The 10,265-nt window shown below is 36.4% G+C and overlaps 1 pseudogene; it reads right to left on the minus strand.

Annotated features, from left to right (window-relative positions):
* Positions 1–5,987: 5,987 nt before the first annotated feature.
* On the minus strand, positions 5,988–9,028 carry LOC109021719 (annotated as a pseudogene).
* Between the last annotated feature and the right edge of the window lie 1,237 nt (positions 9,029–10,265).

Raw genomic sequence — 10,265 nt, forward strand, 5'->3', positions numbered from 1 at the left:
GATCCATTTTTTTCGTACTTTCAAGAAGACCCAAGAATTTTATATGGGATCAGAAGAAGATTTTCATATTTTTAAAAGATTTTAAGAAGTTTTTAAATCTTTTAGGATCAGTATTATTTTTTATCAAATTTTATTAGAATTTAAATAATAATGATTATGTTTTTTTATTTTTGGAGGTTAGCACAAGTATTGGATTATGCATCTATATATTTGTATAAGAAAAAATCTATTCATCATCCACACACACACTCACTATATTTTTTTTTAATTTTATCAAATGTGTGATATATGGATGATGAGTAGAAGAATTCAATAAGTTTAAAAATAATAAAATAAAATAAAAATTTAAGAAATAAAAAAAAGTGTGGTATATTTAGATGATGAGTAGCAAAGCTCTTTACAAATTTGAAATGCATTGTTCACTCCCCAAATCTTATTTTACTATTTTTTTCTTTTTCCGCCCCATTTCTCTCTCGACACCAACGGAAACAAACCCTCTATTGAGACATTTCGTTCTCCTTGCTCTCTCTCTTTACACCAGAGGAAAGAAATCCAAAAACAAAATTTAGGAAAAAAATAAATTATAATAAAATAATAATATTTTATTATTATTTAACTTAAAGATGCATAATTTAATGTGAAAATTTTTCTTGATATGTAAAATCAATCTCTAAAAAATATAATTTTACATATACATATAGAGAAATCAATACTAGTGCTCGCCATGTCTACCTCTGGTGGAACGTTCAAACTTCAAACCAAGGAAAATTCAAAGAACGTCACGTCTGCAAATCTTCCAAGGAAAGGGAATTCGTTGAACAATAATTGCAAGTTTAGTCCAAGGTCTTTGCTGAGATGATACGTATTTCTGCGGGGCTGGAGTTTTCCATCCCTGCCAAGATTAATTAGTAGATTCAATCATGTGTTTAGTTTCCTACGTACGATTCTTCTATTGCAAACCATAAGGGAGTGTTTGACATGTCAAATGGAGCAGCTCAAGATAAATAATAAAATAAATAATAAAAAATGTACATATTCCCATCAGTTCAATATTTTTTGTGATTTCACATTTTAATTTTTTAATTAAAAATAAAAAATTTGATTTAATAGGTTTTTTTTTTTTTTTGAAGAATTTATAGGTGTAGTTTTATCTTTTTAAGGGGAAAAGGAGATCAACTGAAATTCTTTAGTAGTTAGGGAACATGGAAAAATTGCTTTGTTTTTTTCTTGTCTATCATGATGTCATATAATTTTTCAGGAATGGGACTGTGCGTGGTTAGAATTTTATCTATTTAATTATTTTGATAAGTGGAATTGTTGTTAGGAAAAGCTATATTCAATGGATCATAGCAATTCCTTCATCTATTGGCCGGATTCTAGATAGCAGCTTCATTTTTTCCACCATCACTCATGCAAGTAGTCAAGCATGCTGCTGATCTGCGATGATCTCTTTAGTCAATGAACAATGCTTTCCACAACCCCCCATGAAATGTGTTAGAATCAGAAAAATCAAGATATGATTATTACACAAAGATAAAATACAATAACGTATGGGAACTGCTAGGGCCACTGGTCCCGACAGTCTCGTGTCTCATGTTCTCTCTTTCGCAATCTAGAAGGAAAGGAAAATTCATGCCACTCCGTGAGGATCTTCCACCAACGAAAATTAAAAGAACGTCACATCTGCAAATTTTCCAAGGAAAGGGAATTCGTTGAACAATGAATTTTGTGTTGACAAGTTAAATGGAGCAGCTCATGATAAAAAATTGGGCAGAGACACGATTAGGGATGGAGAGAAACATAAGTTGGTTATAGGGATCGATGGAGGGTATGTAACACCCCGCTCTCCAATAAAGACATTTTAGAATTTTTGAGAAGCCAGTGTGCTACTACTAAACTTAAATATAAAAGCTTTTCTCTTTTTTTTTTTTTTAACAATGCGCCAGATACGAAAGAATTCCATAAAATAACAAATTTCAATAAATACTGAAAATCTAAAATAAAGTCTGCGGAAGCACTTATTAAAAATACGGAAGTCTCATGTGCTTCTCAAAATAATTTATTTAAACTCTAAACCATAAAAATAATTATAGCATAATCTGTCTAGGCCTCTGCCTCGCCTCCCTGGGTCAAGTCATGTCCTACAGTCTCATATTCATAAATGTCATCACCTGGGGTGGTTTAAAAACATGAAAACAAACTAAAATGAGTCGAATACTCAATAAACAACACATCATGCAGTAAACATAATAAACATATGGTTTCTTGAAAAACATGCATATTCATAAATAACATGAACATGAACTTTAACTTATCTTTCACTTATCATAGGCCGTTACCCACTGTTGACTCCCGTGAGTTAGGGTTAGCGAATCTAAAAAGATTCCGATTCCGCCCGTGACCGCGGGTTGTGGAATTCATATATAAGGAAGACAATACTGGGTGCACTACCAGCATGCACAACCAGCATAACATAGGTACCGTTTTCATATCATAACATAGGCCGTTACATATTTTATCAAATCATACTTGCATACTTGTCATTTCATAGATTTCAAAAGAAATCACATACGTACTTGTCATATCATATCATAGATTTCAAATGAAATCGCACCAGAAGATTTATAAATGTCGTGATATATGATTCCTCACATAAATTCATGCATTTCATAAATAATTTCATTATTTTTCACATAAAATCATGCATTTCATAAATAATTCTATGAAATAACTCACATAAAATCATGCATTTCATAAATAATTTTATGAAATAACTCTTACATAAAATCATGCATTTCATAAATAATTTTATGAATAATCTTTCACATAAAATCATGGATTTTCATAAATATATCATGATTGGGTACGTAAAGAGGAGCTTCCAAAGAAGGGCATACATGCAAAATATTTTTATAAAAGACATGCCATTTACTGTACATACGTGTAAGGGTATGATCATGCTGCTTACCTTGCAACGCTAAACCACTATTTCCGGGGCGCGATTGATTTCCTATAAGATAAGCACGTAGCTTACGTGAATTTCTACTTAAAGATGTACCTTGTAATTAAACTAGAAATTCAAACTTAATCTATATTTTCCATAAACTTTGGTCTTTCAAAACTCTAAAATCACATTGACTCCATAATATTGACATCAATTCTGTATATCTAGAGTTTATTTGTCCCACTTAAAATACAACTCTATCACCATGATACAAATCTAATTAACCTCAAGCCCAGCCCACAGCTAAGCCAAATTCAATTTAAAAATACCAGTCCATTAAAACATCATTATAAATTTGTAAAAGTCAAAACTCTGGCCCATAATAATAATACTACAATAAGCCCAATCAAAAGAACAAGCCCATCACACGTACGTACATAAGGGCCCAGGGCCCAAAAGCCAATCAAAACTTACGGATTCTTTCTCTGGAAATCCAAACATACGGGGCCATAAAACAAAGGGATTCATGCGAGGGAGGGGGAAAGCTCTGCGATGGACTCACCTTGAGAGGAGGGGCTGCAAGGTGCGGTGGTTCCAGCGGCTGGAAGTGAAGCGGTGTGACTGAGTCTTCTCGTAGTGTGGTGCGACGCCGAGTGAGGGAGAGAGAGTTTAGAGAGAGAGCTGTTAGACCGAAAACATCCCAAAAACAACCGAAAACTACAGAGAAGGAGAGGAGGCTGGCGGCGGTCGTGGGCTTACCGGAAGGGAGTGGGCTCGACGGGGTTAGGCTGGTCGGTACTTTCTGTGTCGTGGGAGAGGTGGTTCGGCGTCTCTTACTGTGGCTACTGTGGAAGAGGTGACTGCATGCTCTGTTTCGGACGTGCAAAAACAGAGGTGCGTCCGTGGCTGCTACGGCGTGCCTTGGCGACTGAGGGTGGTCCGATGTAGTCTATGGTGGCCGGTGGTGGCGTCGGCGTGTTCTGGGTAGCGTGGTGTCGCCGCAGGATAAAGTGGATAATGGTGTCTGCGGCGCGATAGGCTGGAGACGTTTCGGGTTGCTCTGTGTGCGTGAGTTTTCCCTTCTCTGCCGCTTTGTGTTGTGTTTAATACTAGAGGGTCTCGGTTAGTTTTATAGGCAGGGGAAAGTGAGGTATTGTGGTTCACAGGAGGGTGGATAGAGTTTGGAGTTTGGTTTCGGCTTGAGGCTGGTTGTTCACGCTGGAAATAGACGCTCGGACTGGATGCAAAAAGCCTCTATATATAGATCCATGAAAACCCTAGTGAAGAAGGAGAAAGAAACGTACGTGCATGGAAGTGGATTAGGTTTCGTGCGTGTTTGAAATTTATATAATAAAACCGGTAGCTAAGAGTTTCATTATGAAGAGGAAATAAGAATAGGAATAATGTTGGACTCTTAACACACGTGCTTGGAGTAAAATAAAAATAAAAATAAAATAAAAGCTAAAAATAATAATAATAGTAATAATAATGAAGCCTAAAAAAAATAATCTATCTGATAAATTTCTAATGGATTTTAACTCATTTATTGAACTTAATAAAATTATTCAAATTTTATCTCAAAAAAGAATTATAGGATTGGGTCGTTACATGGTAGTATGAGCACTACGCTGAATTTAGGACATGTTTGGAGAGTACACTCAAGGAGTTATTGGGAGAGGAAGTTGCTGAGAACGTCTCCGTTGAGCACTCCAATGACGGCTCTGGCGCTAGAGCTGCCCTCCTTGATGCCTCTCATTCCCAATACCTTGGGGTAGAGGAATCATGAAAAAATGTCAGAGCCAAGATAGATGGAGAAGTGTGACATTTTCATTTTTCTTTTTTGTATATTTCTTGTTTCTTCCTATTTCACCATTCCGGATCACCCGGAGCTTGGCTATGCTCCTAGTACAAGAGGTCATGCCAGCAAAACCTTAATTTATGGTCTTGCAGAGCATATTATAGAACAATAAATCATATTTCGCGGGTAAGTAGGGCTCAAGCTTACATGCTGCAGCCTCTAATTCTGCTGCATTTGTGATGGTGTTGGCATATTTTAAGTGCACTTGTACTGAATTATGAAATAAAATGTGGTATGTTAACTGTTCTTTCAGGAATCACTTTGACAGAGCATTCTCCTGTTTTTATTGTAAATAAAACAGGATGTGTGTATCAGAAATGTGGAATATTTGGAAAATAATTTGTACAAATTTAAGTTGTGCACCTCTCGGGCAAGCCTTTTGATAAAAAAAGTGAGACCCACTTGAAAAATTTTACTTTTTTTCTAAAGGTTTATACGTTACGCATTTGTATTTAACACTTCTCTTTTTCACAATTGGACATCAACAAAACAAACCAAATTGCTGTTACTTTTTGCATGAAGAAAGTGCCTTCGATTGTTTCAGTTATAAGAAATACAACTTTTTAAGTTCGTAAGTCTGCTAACAGGATCTTTGTTCATATCTCTTGCGTAAGGAATCTCTGGTTTTGGCCGTGCGTTTGTGGTAACATATTGGGGAGACGGAGGGGAAATTATTTAGGATATCAACTTTTGTATTTGTCATTTTAATTAAATGTAGATTCTAATGTGTACCCTTTGTGTATTTTTTTTTTGAATAAGTACCCTTTGTGTATTGAAAGGCTTGAAGGGTGTAAATTACAATAAAAATTTTTTCCTGTATTTTCTATGTGCAAATTAACGATAATATCAAACATGTCTACTGTTTTTGCAAGAAGATACAATTGTCAGCACTCGTTTATGGAAAAGATCTCTACTCAAAAGTGGTGTAGATAGGGGAAAAAGTACCAAATAGTTTGTGACTAGTAGTGAAGTGTTTGTAAATAGTAGTGAACAGTTGTGATGTAGTATGAGGCTTGAGACTACTTCACTTACCAAACACAGTCTTAATGGTAATAACTTCACCATTGAATTATTTTTAGTAACCATAGATGATCTAGTCATTTTTTTCTCTTGAACAATGCTCAACGTCCTCATTTGGCTTTGAATTCCTTAGGAAGGGAAAAACATCTCAGTTTCGCATTCTTCTCACCGTTTATGACTGGTTGGCTGCATTGGAGACAAAACCTTAAGAACCTCTTTCATGGATGGCCTGGTAGAAGGCTGTGTGCTAGTACAATAGAGTCCAAGTATGAAAACATGACACATTTCATTCAAGTGACGGGGTTCCTTGACCTCTTCATCCAAGGCATCACCTATCGGTTTTCCATCTTGAATGTGTCGTAATGCCCATTCAGCTAGGGATGTGTGTTCATCACCCTCATTGGTTTTCTTTCCGGTTGTCAGTTCTAGAAGGATAACCCCGAAGCTGTAAACATCGATTTTCTCATTAATTCTTCTCGTGCGAGCATACTCTGCATTTCAATTCAAAAATACAAGCTAAGCCAAACTTCTGATGATGGTAAAAGAGGAAAACATAATCAACAAAAGGAAACTTGGAAATCTATATTGTCACACACATAGAGCTATGTGGCCAAAAGAGCCAGCCACGGTTGACATTGTAGCCGGTTCCCCCTCCTTGACCAACATCTTTGCTAGACCAAAATCAGCTATTTGTGCATTGAAATTGAGATCTAAAAGAATGTTGCTTGACTTCACATCTCGATGAACAATGGGTAGTGAGAAGTCATGGTGCATATAGGAGAGCCCCTGGGCAGCTCCAACTGCTATACGCAACCATTTAGGCCAATCCAAGACAACATGACTGACTGAACTTGAGAATGTTGTTGCTCTACTTTTCCTATGCAGCCAGTGATCCAGGCTACGATTATCTAGATACTTGTAGACAAGAAATTTTGAATTATCATTGGAGATACAGCAGAGCAACGTCACTATGTTGGCATGTCGAATTGAACTAAGTATTTTGACTTCTGCTAGAAATTCTTTTTCAAGCTTTTCTTCTAGCTTTCTATTATTCCAAATCTTTTTCACAGCAACAATATCACCTGAATGATGAACAACAACACGATATACTTGACCTGATCCACCAGAACCAATCTGGTTATTTTCTGTCATTCCTGACAAAATGTCTGATTCTGTGAAATTCAGCTTCTGGAACGAAACGAGCTTCCATGTCAAATGCAATCCATGCTCTTTTATTTTGTAATTTCTGATCACAAAGAAAGAAATAAATAAACCTAGAAGAATTGCTACCACCAAACCTATGATCCAAGCAATTAATTTGTAAGAAGTTTTGCTCGACTTTTGGCGGCGCGAACTGCAGTTCTTGAGGTTAAGGGATCGAGATGGTCTACTAGAACAAAGATCAGGATTGTTCAAGAAGCTGTAGGCATATGCATCATTCTTGAATTCACTTGGGATGCTTCCAGTGAGATGATTTGAAGATAGATTGAGTAAAGTGGGCTTCAAGAGGCCAAGTTTTGATGGAATTAGGCCAGACAACTGGTTTTCTGACAAGTCCAATTGAGTAAGGCTTGGTAAGGAACCAAGTTCCTCTGGAATTTGTCCAAAGATTGCATTTTGGCTAAGGTTTAGGGTACTCAGCGATTTCCACGAATTAATATCTGATGGAAGGGAGCCCGAGAGTCGGTTTCGATCAAGCAAAAGAGTTTTCAAACGAGAAAGATCTTGAGGAATCGTGCCGTTGAAGTGGTTATTACTAGCCATGAGAACCAACAAATTCCTCCAGTAAGACACTCCCTGTGGAATTTTACCCGAAAACATGATGTTATTCATCTCCAATCGTGAAAGATTCCATCCCAATCTCTCAGGAATCTCGCCTGTAAAAGAATTATCACTTAGCATCAATGTTTTCAGATTCATTGATGTCCAAAGACCACTTGGAATATTCCTAGAAAATCCATTTTTGTATATCTTGACAAATTCCAAACTGGTGCAATTTCCAAATGATTTGGGCAACTCTCCAACGAGCTGGTTTTCAAAAGCTACCACTTCCACCAACTTCTCATTGTCACACAAGTGTTTTGGCAACTGGCATGTAAGCCTGTTGGTTGAAACCTGAAACTCTTCCAACATAGAATACCTCCCGAATTCTTGAGGCAAAGTCCCTGAAAAATTATTGTTAAATAATTTTAAACTTATCAGCTTTGGAAGGCGACCAATGCTATATGGGATTTTTCCAGATAGTTGATTGAAAAACAAGGCCAGAGCCGTCAAATTTTTGAGCTTTCCAAAATCATCGAGAATTGTCCCTATCAATTTATTTTCCGAGAGATCAATGACATCGAGGTTCAAAGCCTTGACCACCCAAGGAATCTCTTCGGACAATTTGTTTTTGTAAAGGTAGACAATCTTTAGATTCTTTGGTATAAACAAACTATCTGGGATCTTCCCAATCAAGTTATTTTGTGACAAATCCAAATGCTCTAGAGCTGCCATTTCTCTGATCGTGTTTGGGATTTCCCCGATCAAATTCGTCCCGGCCATCCATAAAAATTTCAGCTTCTTCAACTTTCCGAACTCCGAAGGCAATATTGGCACCATCTTAGAATTATAGGCCAATCCTAGTTCCTCGAGATTGGACAGGTTTCCAATTTCTTTTCGAAAAGAACCGGTAAACGATCATTGGACAAGCATGAGTTTCCTCAGTTTTGTCAACTGCCCAATAGATGCTGAGATGTTACCGTCAAAGTTGTTTCCCCCGAGGTCGAGCTCTCAAAGCCGAGACATGTGATGAATGTCATTGGGGATTGCACCAAAGAAGTAGTTCTGCGAGAGGTTAAGAATTTCCAGCTTGGAACAATTGTAGAGAGCTCTCGGGAACTCCGTTGAGTGGAAACTGTTGTTGTAAACATAAAATGTTTTGAGGTTGTTGAGGTTGCAATTGAAGGGTGGGATTGTTCCATTGATATCGTAATCTTTGAAGGATAATCCAATGATAGAGTCGTTGGAGCAAGTGATCTCAGGCCAGGAACAATGGGAGGAGGAGTTTGTTGAAATTCAGTGTTTGAGAGATTCTGGATTTCCTAGAGTTGTTTTAGGTTTAGTAGGATTTCTTGTTCTTGAACTTGGGTGTTTGCATGGCTGAGAAAGAGGAAAAATATGATGTAGAAAGAGAAATTGATAAACATTGGAGCTGCTTGCGTCATTACAGGAGGTTGAGTTCTTTTGGCTCTGGCTTTTGCTCAGGTGTGAGCTCCGGTCTCAACAATGAGCTAATAAATAGATGAAAACTCGAGAAAGATGAGAAAAATACACATCCAATGGTGTGACGTTCAAACATCAAACCAAGGAAAATTCAATGAATGTCACATCTGAAAATTCGAAGAATGTCATTTGAAAACTTTCCACCGAAAGGGAACTCTCGTTGAGCAATAATTGCAAGTCTAGTCCAGCATCTTTGATGAGATTAGCCAAGGGCCAATGCTTTCCAGAAACCCCCTGAAAAATCAGCATATATATATATATATATATTATTACACAAAGATAAAATACAATAATGTATGGAACTGCTTGGGCCAGAGAGTGGGTCCTGACTGTTTCCACCAATAAAAGTGTAAAATTACTTTTCTTTTATTTATTGTTGTGTACATTATTTTGTAAAATTAGTAAAATGACAGTTTCTACCGATAAGATAAAGTAAATCAATAATGTATTTGACATTTTCCTGATGCTAACATGGCATTATAAAAATATGAGTGTACATTATTGACTTGCTCAGTTTTAAAGAACTGGGGAATCTTAAAGAAAAAAATCATTTTTGAGAACCATCCATCTACCACTCGTGGAAGATTTTGGTAGACTTTGACTTGCCTTGGATGTTGTTAGAAACTGTTGGAAGCTGTCAAGCATGTGCTGATCTGCGATCTCTTTAGTCAATGGACAATACTTTCCACAAATTAACAGTGTAAAATTACTTTTTTTTTTTTGTACATTATTTTGTAAAATTAGTAAAATTACAGTTTCCACCGATAAGATAAAGTATATAAATTATGTATTTGCCATTTTCCTGATGCTAACATGGCAAATACATCATTTATATAATAAAAATTACAATGAAATTAAAATTAAGACGAAATAAGTTTGGATTGAGGCACGAAAATGTAACTCTCTTTAAGGAGATTCAAGTCATTTGCAGTGTATAAAGTCTCAAATTAATCGGTGCAACAGAACTCTTATTGACTTGACTCCTCTAGGTTATAACAGCCCAACTAATCTTTGTATAGCCTGAACCAACTCTACACAAGTAGTTGAGCCCAAACCTCAAATCAAAGAACATCTTTCTATTATCTGGAAAATCTCTCAAAAAATATATACACATTTTGTCTTTCTCTTTTATTCAAAGAAAACACAATGTTTCATCCGATAAAGAAAAATAACATCACT

This window comes from Juglans regia, chromosome 10 (genome assembly GCF_001411555.2).
Source record: "Juglans regia cultivar Chandler chromosome 10, Walnut 2.0, whole genome shotgun sequence".
In the NCBI taxonomy this organism is placed as follows: Eukaryota; Viridiplantae; Streptophyta; class Magnoliopsida; order Fagales; family Juglandaceae; genus Juglans; species Juglans regia.